At 41.8% G+C, this 15,021-nt stretch overlaps 1 long non-coding RNA gene across 1 annotated transcript in view; it reads right to left on the bottom strand.

The window, feature by feature from the left end:
• Positions 1 to 8,084: 8,084 nt before the first annotated feature.
• LOC144686305 (uncharacterized) overlaps positions 8,085 to 15,021 on the bottom strand; it is a 117,361-nt gene continuing 110,424 nt past the window's right edge. The window contains exon 2 of the long non-coding RNA XR_013577895.1: positions 8,085 to 8,798. This is a non-coding gene — a long non-coding RNA (uncharacterized LOC144686305). The remainder of the gene's footprint in view (positions 8,799 to 15,021) is intronic.

The raw sequence follows: 15,021 nt of genomic DNA on the forward strand, positions 1-15,021 counted from the left end.
ATTGTACCCCTGCAGGAAACACACCCGCTGGGGACATGTAAAATTCAGCCCTGTATGTTTCCTGTCTTCATATTCCGTTTGTTTCTTAAATTCATATTTATGTAAGAACTGCTTCAGTTTTATAGCAGCATTTACTATTTCTGCTCAAGCTTATGTTCCTCTCAGTCACTTTGCCTGTTTCTCCTTCCTACACTTGCCTTTTCTGCCATTTCTGTATTTTGTTTATGCCTCAGCTGGTGCTTTGCTGGAGTTCCTGCTGACATCACCTAACCCTACCACTCCATCACCTCTGTGTGCTCAGAATACCAGTCTGGCATCAAATCATGGATGAGTCATTAACTTTCTTTCACTGAAGATTGGAAGGACTGAAACCATTGTTTTAGGGCCACGGGTTCCTTGTCACTGGCTCAGCCTCCTCAGCCGTACATTGAAACTGAACTAGACAGTGTGAAGCAAAAACAGAAATTGCTGGAAAAACTCAGCAGGTCTGACAGCATCTGTGGAAAGGCAGAGTTAACGTTTCAAGTCCGTATGACTCTCGACAGTGTGAAACCATGGCATCCTACTTAACATGGATTTGAACTTCAAACCCTGCATTCTGTCATTGCCAAAACCACCTCTGCAGCTTTACCTTTACCTTAGCCCGGCCAACACTGAAGCTCTTTGTCATGTTTTTGTCACTCAAGAATGATTATTTCAAAACTCTCTTTGCTCACTGCTCATCTTCTACACTCCATAGACTCCAACTTATCCAAAAAATAGTTAACCTGTCCCATAGCACATCTTATTTATCCATCACTCCAATCCTAATAAACTACGATGACTCTCTGTCCCTGAAATATCACATTTAAAATTTGTATCCTTAGTTTTGAATACCTGCACCCTGGTGTGAAGGTGGTGGTGAGATGCCTTTTTGAACCACTGCAGTCCATGTGGCGTAGGTACACTCACAGTGCTGTTAGGAAGGTAGTTCCAGGATTTTGACCCAGCGACAGTGAAGGAACGGTGATATATTTCTAAGTTAGGATGGTGAGTGACTTGGAGGGGAACTTACAGGTGGTGGTGTTCCCATCTATCTGCTGCCATTGTCCTTCTAGATGGCAGTGGTCATGGGTTTGGAAGGTGCTGTCAAAGGAGCCTTGGTGAATTCCTGCAGTGCATCTTGTAAATGGTACAAAAATAAAAATAGCTGGAAAAACTCAGCAGGTCTGACAGCATCTGCGGAGAGGAATACAGTTAACGTTTCAGATTTGCAGCATCCACAGTATTTTGCTTTTATCTGTTGTAAATGGTACACACTGCTGCTACAGTGCTTCGGTGGTGCAGGAAGTGAATGTTTGTGGATGTGGTGCCAATCAAGCGGGCTGCTTTGTCTTGAGTATTGTGGGAGCTGCACTCATCCAGGCAAGTGGGGAATATTCCATCAGACTACTCATTGTATGATTCCTAGACCCTGACCTGCTCTTGTAGCCACAATATTTTTATCGCTAGTCCAGTTCAGTTTCTGGTCAATGGTAATCCCCAGGATACTGATAGTGGGGGAAATCAGTGATGGTATTGGCATTGAACATCAAGGGGTGATGGTTGGATTCTCTCTTGTTGGAGATAGTCATTGCCTGTCACTTGGTGTGGCACGAATGTTACTTGCTACTTGTCAGCCCAAGTCTGGATATTGTCCAGGTCTTGCTGCATTTGGACATGGACTGCTTCAGTATCTGAGGAGTTGCAAATGATGCTGAACATTGTGCAATCATCAGCGAACATCCCCACTTCTGATCTTATGATGGAAGGAAGGTCATTGATGAAGCAACTAAAGATGGTTGGGCCGAGGACACTACCCAGAGGAACTCCTGCAGTGATGTCCTGGGGATGAGATGACTGGCCTCCATCTTCCTTTGTGCTAGGTGTGAGTGCAACAAGTGGAGAGTTTCCCCCCTGATTCCCATTGACTCCAGTTTTGCTAGGGCTCCTTGATGCCACACTCTGTCAAATAAGGTCAATGCCTCAGGCACCTTTTCCTGCATGCTCTTGCGCACATGCACGAAGTTCCCCGCTTGCCCTCCTCCCCACCTCACACAGGCAACACTGAGCTGCAGCGCACATTTCACGCTGGGTGGGCATTAATTGGCCCACCAGCGTGAAATCACGGTCACGGCCCAATTGTGGGCGGCGGTTGGCTTCCTGACTGCTCCCGCTCGCCCCCGCTGAGCCCGCCTGACGAGGGCAAAATTCTGCCCTTGGTGTGCAAAGCCTCTAAATCCTGAGATAAGCCAATTGGTTCCACTCCCCAACCCTTTCCCCATAGCCTTGTTCATTACCGCTACCCACCCACCAACAACCCCCCACCTAATATATTTATCTAATTCCCTTTTGAAAATTATTACGGAATCTGCTTTCACCATTCTTTCAGGCAGAACATTCCAGATCATAACAATGGACTGTGTGAAAATATATTTCCCCTCATCTCAGCTCTTGGTTCACTTGCCAATTATTTTACTTCTATGTCCTTTGGTTACTGCCTCTTCTGCCTCTGGAAACAGATTCTCCTTATTTACTCTATCAAAATCTTTCATCATTTGGAACACCTCTCATAATTCTTCCCTTAGCCTTCTCTGCTTCAAGAACAACTCCAGCTTCTCTATTCTGTCAATGTAACTGCAGATCTGCATCCCTGATACTTCCTCTGCACCCTCTCCAGGGCCCTGACAGCCTTCCTGAAGTGTGGTGCTTATGAATGACCATCTAGTGATTGGTCTTCTTGGAGGGTAGGGAAGCAGGGTCTCTTTGTGAGATGGCTGCATGATGTCACACCTGGTGTTGCAAATGCAAAACAAGTCAACCATCTGTGGCATTTTTGGTTATCTAATGATTGAGACAGACAGGTCAGCAGTGCTCATTGTTAATAATTGAGTCTCCATAGTTCTGGAGAGAGAAACCGAGTTGACGTTTAGAGTCTGTATGACTCTTCATATAGACTGGAAACATCAACTCTGCTTCTCTCTCCACAGATGCTGTCAGACCTGCTGGGTTTTTCCAGGATTTTCTGTTTTTGTTTCAGGTTTCCAGCATCCGCAGTATTTTGCTTTTATCCATAGTTCTAGAACCTGGAGGAGTAGTTATGTCCCTAGGACTTGGATTCTTCCCACTTGACTCCAGTTAAACCTACAAGCCATTTACATCATGATTCAGTCAGCTCCATTTTGAAAGGGGCTGACCACTGGGGGTCTAAATGTGTCCTATTTTTCAGACAATAGCCAACTTTTAAAATTGGAATACGACATAAATTGGTCCCAGCTTCTATTTTGGGTAAGAACTGATCAGACTAATCAGAACAATGCTGTGCAGGCTCCAATCAATTTCACAGGCAATGGAACCAAATGGACTTGCCAAAGGTAAGTGTCCTCTGGTACCTTCAAAAAACAGTCTGGCAGCTGATGCCTCGCCTATCCCACCCTCCTCCAGTGTGAGGCCTCAACCCAGCAAGCTACATCAGAACATTTGCTTGGCGCTCCACCTCTCATCTCATCTGTCGAATTTAAACTAGATCAGGGTCTCAAAATCACAGGGGTCTTATCATCGCAGGAACAGGCTGCCAGCGAAAGTGCTCCTATGGTAGGCCACCCAAAAGCCAAAATGGATCTCATGAAGCGTAGATTCCTCACTAGCTTGGTCTGGGGATCTTTAAACATGGTGAAGTATTTTCACATGTGGCAGATACCAACAGCTTATGAATGTCTAAAAGAGGCCAGCAAATTTGTATGCCCCTTCAATCTAAATATTTTACTTTGTTTAAATTGTCACTAATAAACCTGTAGCAATATCTCTGAATTCATACATGCTCGGAATTGTATACTGTGAATTCTATATACAATAAAATCCATTTTTAACTTATACATTCTGTGTGCTAGGAACCCGTTTACATGCAGCCTGAACTTAGGACGTTAACCCCATGCAAAAAAATGGGAGACTTTTTTATCTGATTAAAAATTAATGAATGAAGTATTATCTAAGTTTGATCCATTTCCTGTTTTAACTTTGAACAAATAATGAAAAGGTGAAAGGAACGTTTCATCTCATCAAAGAATGTTTGTGTTTTTAAAGTAGGGATGTTTAAAGCGTACTCAATCTATGGATTATTTATTACAGGTTGACATATGGACCTATATCATCATAAATTCTTCTAATGATTTCCTGGCAAAGGTTAGGAACTTTTCAAACTAAACTGTATTCCTGCAACATCTTAACTCTTGGCACTTTGTAGTGTTTTCTTTCAAGCATGCTTTCCAAATCCTATGGGCAGACACTGGGTACTACAACAAAGGAAAAATTGCAATTAAAGTACTTCTCTCGTAATTTAGCAGAAAACAATATTATTCTATTTCACTCTTACTGAGGCTTCCTTGATGGTTTTTAAATCACTAATAACCATTTAATGCCATTTCAATTTTCTGGAGTATGAGTTACACTGGATCATATAACCAGCAGACAAACAAGAATAAGGTGTACGTGCCTGAGACAGGTTTCCTCAGTCATGCTGCAGTAGTGCTTTATCCTTACTTATGTTTCTTTTAATTTTATTTTTATAGTTCCTATTTCAGACAGTGGCAATTTAAAGGAGGAAAGACTTGTATTTATAGAGAGCCTTTCATGATCTCAGGGTGTTCCAGAGTGCTTTACAGACAATGAGGTATCTTTGCAGAGTGGTCATCATTGTATTGTAGGAAAGACAGAAACCAACCTGTGCCCAGCAAGCTCTCACAAACAGTGGTCTGTTTTTTTGTGATGTTCATTGGGGGATAAATATAGGCCAGGACACCAGGGATAGCTCTCTTTCTCTTCTTCAAAATAGTGCCATAGGATTTTTTTATGTCTAACTGAGAGGACAAATGGCTCTCAGTTTAACATTTTTAATCCAAAACACAGCACCCCCTCAGTATTGTACAGGACTGTCAACCTAAATTTATAAGCTCAAGAGTGGAACTTGAACCCACAACCTTCTAGCTCAGAGGCACAAGAGCCACAGCATGTATGCCCTGACCATTTATCAGCTCTTGCTTAAATTGCAGCATTGGGCATTTTATTGAAGTGATTTGCTTATTATGTGGTAGGTGAGAATGATATGGATTGAAAGAGAGAAACAGGTGAGAGTTAGCCCCCACTATTCTCCTTGCTGTGCTCTGCATATTGAGTATGACTAGGAAGTTTAAGCTGTATGAGTTAGAATGCAGGAGTAGAACTTGGTTTCAAGCTAAATATGGATTCAATTTGATCAGAACTGAGCTATATTGGATTCATGAATATATAAATTGTGCCTCAACTGACCGTCGAGAATCCAAATGCAAGATTATAAGATTACTGAATGTGAAGATTTTATTGGAAAATAAAAGGAAGGTCTGCTGGCATAATGGTGAAAAATATATTAATGAAAATGCACTTTACTAGCTTACAATGCTTCTATATGCATATTGTGAAAAGAATTATAACGTACATAAGATTCATTATCTAATGGTATTCTGTGTAATGTTTTAAAATTTGTCCAAAACAATGATCATAAACTGAACAGTATACTACGGTCACACTGTTGTGCTACTGCTGCTCTCACACTGACTTATGGTTTAACATTTGTTACAGAATAATGTTAACACAATACCACCAGTGCAATGTTCTATTTGTAGTCTATCATCATGTTAGGGTCAGGGCACTAGGTCGATATCCTACAATTGATTACTGGCACTTTTTGCCAACTCGGTCATTTGAACCAACATATTTTACACCAAGTAGAGAATAGGTCTCATAAATTTTGTTCTGATAAAACTTCATCACCTTATTTTTACCTTCAAAGTAGTCATGTTTGTCTTTTTTAGAATCTGAATCAACTTAAAGGCCTTTTCAATTCAGCAAAGAGCTTAAATATACCCTTCAAAAGCAGTTACTTAAAGGAAGTGGAACCTTTACATTGGAGTGCAAAATTTTCTGTGATGTTGATTAGGATGTGGTATTATGTTGTTCAAACACATTTCATGTAGTAGTTATGCAACCAATAATCTGCAGGAACCTTCATTGCATCAGTTCAGCTGGTTTCAAACACACTTCTCACAGGCAAACACATAGTATTCTCTAGATGACAGGAATTTAATATTTGTCCGTCAAATGTAAGCACCAGGTAACTTGGAACAAAGGTATTTTTGGCAAGATGTGCTAAGCCAAGTTATAACCAGTTCTAACCTATCCTTTGCAAGTGAAAAACAATATGGAAATGGAGACAAGGTTAGGGTTGGCATAAGCAGCTTGGTGTACAGCCATGTCCCACTCCAGGACATAAACAGTATCGATGTTGACACTTCAGTGCACCATGAAGGGCGTCCTCCATTGTGGAGCCAAGCCGGCTCCTATTAAAATGGATGCAGCAAGCTGCCTACCTGTGTCTCGAGGCAACTCACTGGGTTCCTGGCAATGTATATCGGATGGCCTAGAGAGTGCCTGGTCATCAGTCAGACAAGTCATTAGGGAGCAAGTTCAGGAGGAAATTTTATGAAAATATGTCATGGCAGAGACCTGAACTTTTTTTGTGGATTCTCAGGAAGCACGCTACTCTTCTTTGCTCTACAAAACTCTAATGTTTACACTTACCTGCAAAGGCTTCTTGCCTACTGAGCAATGGCGTCACTTCTCCCTCCATCCCCTGACCCACCCATAGTCTGTTCCGATACCACCCTGCCCTCAACCGCCCTCTCAGGAAATTGACAGTGTAGGTTCCAAAAAACCCAGCAAATTTAATCGCTAGAAAATATAATGCAATATGCTACCCAGCAACCATTTAAAAAGCAAAGCAAAATATAGCAAAAGCTAGAAACCTGAAATTGAAACATCAAATGCTGTAAACGCTCAGCAGGTCATGGAGCTTCTGTGGCCAGGAGAAGGTGGAGTTCATGCTCTAGAACTGTCAGATAACAGGCCATCACCTGAAATGTTAACCCTACCTTCCCCTCTCTACAGATACTAATGACCAATTTACCCAATAAAAAAAACCCACAAAATGGTTTGTTACAAATACTGGACAGACTAACAATGTTCTTAAGATCATTTGCATTATTTCCTAATGCGTTGGCCACTGTGCAGACAGTATACAAGTTACAGTAAATGTATTGTCTGCGAGTATGCCCAAAATTGGACAAAACATGGTTTGTGGTATTTGTTTTGAAATATCAAAGAATGGGGCCAGTTTAATTTGTTCATCTTTGCTTCAAATAATGAGCTGAAAGATGTTTTCTGTTCACTAGAAGTAAACATTTACTGTTGAGTCAAGCCCACAACAAAGTGTGTCACTTCAAAGTGTGCTTTCATGTTGTGAATGATATTTCCAACCCGGCACTGTTAACATAATTACTCACTGTCAGAAAATAGGCCCCTATGTTCTTCTAACAACTGTCCATAAAGATCTGGAATATTCTCACAACACCGGGTCTTTCTGTTTGGCTTGTTTAAGTAATGATCAATGATATTAATATTTGATGTGATAATAATATTAATACTTATTTAATGTGCTATTGAATAACTTTTAAACTCCTCAGGGAAAGGAATTAAAAGCTTCCAAAAACTTCAAAAGAATCTTTAGACAAGTACAGGACAAATCTGTTTGATGCAAGGACTTGGAAAGTAGGTGTGGAGAGAGTTGATCTTCCAGTCATCTAAAAGCTTGATTCCTCTTGTTGGATTCATTCATTGCAATCTGCTGAAATATCTTATTTCAATAGTTCTTCACTTAGAAGAGTAGTGAATTGCGGCAGTGTTAGTTGCTCCATATCAGTTAAAAACAAAGTTGTATTAGTAGTTTGGTGCTCCACCAAAATTGGACTGATCTCAATTACACATGGGCCTGCTAATCTGTTTGTGGTGAGCAGGTACCTGCTAATACTAAAGTTTGTCTTATCTTGAATTGGGAACACTTTTACTTTTTTGGAGCTCCTGGAAAGAAGTCTTTGTTAAGGCAACGTGAAGTCTGACCGTGTTGAATGCTGGTTTCTGGTGTTTATATATTGTAGCTGGTAACAAGAGAGAAATTATTATGTGCTGATACAATGGACTCCAAACTGTTACAATTTTATTGCAATGCAGTTAAGTTAGAAACAGTTCATTGTCCTCTTTTCTTTCTGTTTCTTGTTTGCATTAATTGGGAATTAACTCTACTGATATGTTGAAACTAAACACAGCCTTAAATCTCAACTGCAAATAATATTTCTGAAAATAATTCCATAAATAGTGTTCTAGTGTACTGCAATGGAATCCACTTCATTGGTGGGAAAATTTTTCAAATTTGGAAAGCTTTATTCCATGGGTTTTAAGAATTCCAGTCACTGTATATCCCTTAGAATGGACAAGCTTTTTGACATTGTGCAGACTGGAGTCTGAAAAATAAACAGTGCTGACCTTTGTGGCTGCATATATCTCTGCTAAAATTCCTACAAAGAAAGATTGATATTATTTTCTCTTTTAACCCTGATTAGTTCACATGTTAAAAAAAAATCTCAAATCTCCTGAAGGCTATTTTTCATCTCTTCAACGTCAAGTTTCTTTGTCTGGTTCCGTGACTTTCAACCAGCACTTCATGCATACTTTTCTCACTGTGCTGACTGGTAGCATTTGAAAGCGATGCTAATTATGCTGCTGATAATTTGCCTTCTGGAGAGTGTGCAAGAAATGCACAGCTTGATGTGTTCTCCAATTTTTGTTGTTTTTCTCCCTCCTCCTTCACTCTGGCAAAGGCCTTTCTCCTTGACCCGGTCCATCTTCAATATGGCCTGGCAGAAAGTGGAAGCACATCACATGAGGAATCACAGCTGTGAATTAATTATTTTATTACCTTATGGAGTAATGTATTTGTATATAAACAGTCCGATCACTAGCCCATTGCAGTGCACCCTTGGCTTAATGACAGCATTCCTGCCTCTGAGTCAGAAGATGCAGGTTTTCAGCCCTGCTTCAGAGAGTCCTTACAGTGGAAAATTGGTTAAATTTAACTTCAAATCTGGAACTCGAGCAATACCTACAGTCCAAAATTAGATCCTAACCCAAAGATTTTCCAAGTCAACATAGAACACTGCCAGCAACAGTCCCCACCCTGTTCCACTTGACTGAATTATATCTCTTTAAATGATAGGAGGCAGCTAATCAGATCACTTTACCATTTGGCCACCCAGCAAATTAAAGCTTATAGCAACATCACATATCTTACATTGTTGATTCATTATGAAGACATGATCAAAACAGACATCCGCAGAAACAATATAATGACAGTAGCAAGAAAATATATAATTATTAAGAAATAGAAACAGAATGTATCGTTTTTGATTGACATAAATGATAGGAAAGGAGGGATCACAATATTAGGTGTATTCTACGGAACAGCAGATAATGGAAAGGAAGTGGAGGGAGAAATATATAGGCAGGTGTATGAAATAAATAAAAAGAAATGCCATAATATTAGGGGGTTTCATCTACTGCTAATAAACTGGCAGGGTGAGGGAAAGGGGATGGAGTTTTCACAGTATGTACAAGTCTTAATTCTGACCCAAGAAGGGTAAAACAAAATATAAAAGAAGTAAGCACTGGAGAGTATCTAGACATCAGTGTTCACAACATAATAAGGTTTTGGATAATGATTGAGAGATATAGTTGGTACAAAGAGCAAAGTAACATTCAAAAAACAACAAATCTGAAGGAATGAGAGCGGAGCTAAAGTCAATGGGGAAAAATATTGTCAAAGAAGCAGAATAACTGTGAGCAAATTTAAAGAGGTCAGTTGAGTTCTGGAGAAATATGTTCCACTAAAAATCAGAATAAAATAACCAAGAATAAGATGGCATGAATCAACAAAGATGTGAGGATAAAATTGAATCAGAAGGAAAACACATTCACAGAGTACCTAAGCAATAAAAGGAAGGAAGGTAGAGGAATGCGATAAGCTTAGGAAAGAGGTTAACAAGGCAGCTGAGAAGGCAAAGAGGATATATGACATGAAAATATCCAAGAATATAAAAAATAAATAATTAAGTATGGTATAGGTATATAGGTAATAAAAGGAAAATTAAGGTAGTGAAAGTGATGAGCAAACTAAACTCACAAGAGATGATACTGAAATGTCATGCTGAACGGGTGCTTTACCTCAGTTTTCATTGAAGGGGTTGCCAATGAGGAAATGGCAACAGTAGAAAAGGTCAGGAGGGATATTACAATAGTTAAAATAGAAAGAAAGGGAGTTATGAAGAGAGGTTGGATGGACTTGGGCTGATCTCGTTGGAGCAGAGAAGACTGAGGGGTGACCTGATCGAGGTGTACATGATTATGAGGGGCATGGACAGGGTGGATAGGGAGCAACTGTTCCCCTTACTTGAAGGGTCAGTCATGAGGGGACACAAGTTCAAGGTGAGGGGCGGGAGGTTTAGGGGGGATGTGAGGAAAAGCCTTTTTACCCAGGGGGTGGTGATGGCCAAATTAGCAAACTTAAGGAGAACAAGACCCTGGGTCCAGATGGATTTAGCCTACAGATGCTTAAACTAAACTAAGGAGGAAAAAACAAAGGGGCACTATTAGCCCTGTATAAAAATTCAACAGAAGAAGGAATAGTGCCAGAGAACTGTCAAACGGCAAATGTAATTCCTATCTTCAAAAGGGGAGATAGACTAACCCAGGGATCTGGAGACCAGTCACCTTAACGTCAGGCTTAGGAAAGATGCTAGAATCTCTGCTAAAAGATCAGATAACAAAACATCAAGAGGTAGTGCATATAAAAAAGTAAACATAGATTTCTAAAGAAAGGTCATGTTTAACCAATCCTATTGAATTTTTTGAAAAAGTCACATAAAGCATAAGCAAGATTAATTCAGGAGTTGTGGTACACATGGAGTTTCAGAACGTTTTTGATAAAGTACCACATAAGAGGTATATGACAAAAATCGGACATGTTGAATCGGGACCAGGTAGCAGAATATATGTTAGTATGGCTATAAAACAGGATCTACAAGAAGTTTCTCAGACTGGAACAAGGCAGGAAACATTGTCCTGCAGGGATCAATGCTGGGACCATTGGGTTCACCATATGTACATATGTGATATGTATCGCCATGTTTTGACTCAGGAATTAGTGCTATGGTGTTCCAATTGGTAGATGGTTACAAATTGGATTTTTTTTTCTTAATTATTTCATGGGATGGGGAATATGGGCATTCCTGGCAAGGCCAGCATTTGTTGTCCATCCCTAATTGCCCTTGAAATGAATGGCTTACTAAACCATTTCAGAGGGCAGTCAAGAGTCACCCTCATTGCTGTGGGTCTGGAGTCACATATAGGCTAGACCAGGTAAGGATGGCAGATTTCCTTCCCTATAAGACATTAGCGAACCAGATAGATTTTTACAATAATCAACTGCCATGGTCACCATTAGTAAGGCTAGTTTTATATTCCAGATTTATTAATTTGAATTTAAATTTCACCATCTGCCATGATTGAACCCATGTCTCCAGAGCATCAACCTGGGTCTCTGGATTACTGGCAGGATCAGGAGGAGAGACCCAGATAACCGGGGCGACTCGCCAGGCCTAGGTTTTATCGTAGAAGAGACTCCTATTTACAAATGAGTGAAAGGCAATGTCATGCATATCTGTGCTTGTCCCGAGCTCTGGTATATCACATATGCCACATTCTTCATGAAGACCTGATGCCACGTGGAGTTGAGGGTATTCCCTGCCAGTGGCTTTGAAGGTAACCACTGCACTTAATTTCTTAGCCTCTAGTTCTTTCCAAGGATCAACAGGTGACCTGTGCGGCATCTCTCAGTCCACAACACACCAATGCATAGAGGAGGTCACAGGTGCTCTTTACAGGAAGGCCCATCATTATGTCAGGTTTGCTCTGGACGAAGATAGCCAGGCTGAGAGATTCATCGGCTTTGTCACCATCTCAGGCTTCCCAAGAGTGCAGGGTGCAATAGACTGCACACATGTGGCTATGTGGGCTCCATGGTAGCTGGCCCTAATGTTTATAAACTGCAAGGGCTATCATCCCATCAATGTACAACTGGTGCATGATCACCAGAATCACAAACTGCATGTTTGTGCACGGTACCCTGGGAGTTGCCATGACTCCTACATCCTGAGACATTCCCAGGTGCCTGAGATTTTAAAGGGGCCATTACGTCTGCAGGGATGGCTGCATGGTGTCATGAAACTATCATGTTTTTCATAATATTATTGTGGCTTATTGTAAAGTAGGTTTATGATATAAGTGTGTATGGTTCTGTCTGTGTGATTTTATTGAATTGGAATCAGACAGACTGCAAGGTTGAAATTATCGATAAAAGTTAGGTGTAGAAGGCATTTGAAATGCTAGTGAGTAAACATGGATGAGGGCAGCATGTAGGGTGTGAAGGAAATTTACATTTTTAGATAAGTGAAGGGGTTGTTTGGGTTTCAAAGGGGTAATAGGATGTTTACAACTAACAAGATAAGCAAGGCCAAGCATTATGTTTATTTTTCCCAAAGGTACTGACCATATTGGCAATGTGAAAGACTTTTATATTATGGGAAAAGTAAATTTCCAAAGACATATAGAACAATGGAATTTACAGATTAAATAGAGAGAAACATATATAAAATATGGAAGGCTGCACTGGCGGGAGGATGGGGGGGCACGTGAGATCTAAAAGGACTGTGTAAAACAGCCTCGGGGGAAAATGGCCTCCAGCCACTTTGGCAGAAGTCTGCTGTGTCCAGTAACCAAAGTTGGAGAAACACCTTTGGAATTCCACTGTCGAGTGGGTACTATGGTAAACTTGCTGGATTGCCTCTCTAAATTTAAAATCTATTTCGGACTGTTGCCCTAAAGGAGGTGTGTAGCTGGGAGTCAGTTTAATTAGGAATTTTGGGGTTTGCTATAGTGTTAAGTAATTGTAATCTTATGTATTGTGCTTGAAATCTTTCCTTTTGTTAATAAATGTTTAAGCTTAATTTTTAAAATCTCTAAAGGTGATAGCAAACTCATTACTTCTAAATTCAGTGCACAAATCTTCTCATAATAAATACAAATTGCAAAACTGTTGTGATAGCATGGCCAAGTTTCCCTTGAGGGTTTAGTCTGCCTGGCATACATCACCTGGCACTTCATAACATTGTGGATAAGGGACTCTCACTGAAATGCTGACTGGTGACACTGGTGCGTCGCCCTCAGAGTCATTCCAAGGAGAGCTACAATGCTCCTCACAGCTCCACATGCTCCCTTATAGAGCAAACCATAGGGCTTCTGAAGATGCACTTCAGCTGCTTGGACAACTTAGGTGGCTCACTACAATACATTCCCAACAGGGTTTCCCGCATCATCGCAGTGTGCTCTGCCCTTCACAACCTGGCTATGCAAAGAGGTGAACCCCTGCCAGAGGATGAACTGGAGGAAGATGAGAGCTCATTGGAGCATGAAGATCCAGAGGTCCAGGAACCTCAGGAGGCTGCTGAGGGTCAGTATGAGCGCAATCACACCATGGAGGAAGGAAGACATGGGAGACGTGCCCATGATACGATAATTGCTGACAGGCTGCAGGTAGAGTAAAGTTAAGTGAGGGAATATGACTACATCTCTCCTAGCCCTCAATGCTATTTTCTTTCAACGCAGGGGATTTCCACCCACTTGCAGCAAGAACCAGTCCCCCACATTCACACTTGCGTGTTCTGACATCATGAATTCCCAGGCCATGATCTTTGCTTTCGTCCGTGGGGCCCTGTGAGTGAGCTCACTCTGGGAACTGAGAGCCACTTAGGAACAAGATCGATGTGAGAGAAGACTTGAAGCCTTCAGCGCTATCTAATGATGCGAACACTGCTGTGACTGAGATGTGGACATGCCTAGTGACTCCACCTCCCATGCATGTCTTTTCTTCTGCCTTTACCACTGAGGAGACACAAATGCCACTAGATTATCAATGCTGATGAGCTGCCCTCACATAATGGTGTTCCTTGAGGAAGAAGGGTTAGAAACGCTTACATCACACACTTCAATAAAGATTTAAACACATCTCCCTGACATCACACAAGGGTGCGGAGACTAGTTCAACTGAAGTTGACATCATAGGAATGTGAATCTCACAGTGGGACACTATCACTGAGTGGGAGGAAGGCTAAACCTCAAAATAAGACGATCCCAAAGTACAAAGTCACAGCGCCTTCAGTTGACAACAACATTCACATAACCATTAAATATATTAACAAAAGTGCAATTTCTTTACATGTCCAGCACACCCGTGATGCAGTGACATAAATTTTTCTTAACTTTTATAACTCTACCGCTACGCCTGGGTGCAGCCCCAACATCTGCAGCAGAGTTAGAGACAGCCTGCTGACTGCTACACCCTGATGTCTGTGGTGACCTTGGCGGGCATCCTCTGCTGGCCTGAGGCCTGGAGGGCATCGGCCTGATAAGGGCCACCTGCTCAGGGGTAGAAGCACTCTTGACGGCCTGAGAAGCTGGGGTAGATGGGGTCACAGGCACAGGGGGCTGTGAGCGGCTGCACACCCTTGGAGTGCCCTGAGAGGAGGCCTTGGGGTGTCTGGCTGATGCTCATCCTCCCTGTTGGCGCCTGAGGGCCCTGCCCTGACTTCTGCAGGAGATGGTGCACCAGGAGGGAGGTCAAGGTGCCTTGTCGCCATGTTGCCTACATCCTGATTGTGCCCACCAGGGTGTGTGGCCATGGAGTGCAGGGCTGAGCACAAATCCAGCAAGATCTGCTGGGCCAAGATCTCCAAGGTGGTCGCCAGCTTTCCCATGGTGACCTCGAGGCACTCGCATGTCGGAGCCACAACATCAGACAGAGCGCGGACAGACTCTTCCATCGTTCGGTCTAGTCTGCTGAGTGACTGTCTAACCTCTGCCTGATGTTCCGCCCGCCGCCTGTTGTTACATCTCCAGCATTGATTTGGCGGCAGCTTCCCGAGGCTCATCATTTGATTCTGACTGAGTGGGTGGCTAGCCTCCAGCAAC

This window comes from Cetorhinus maximus, chromosome 11, assembly GCF_964194155.1.
Source record: "Cetorhinus maximus chromosome 11, sCetMax3.hap1.1, whole genome shotgun sequence".
NCBI classification, from domain to species: Eukaryota; Metazoa; Chordata; class Chondrichthyes; order Lamniformes; family Cetorhinidae; genus Cetorhinus; species Cetorhinus maximus.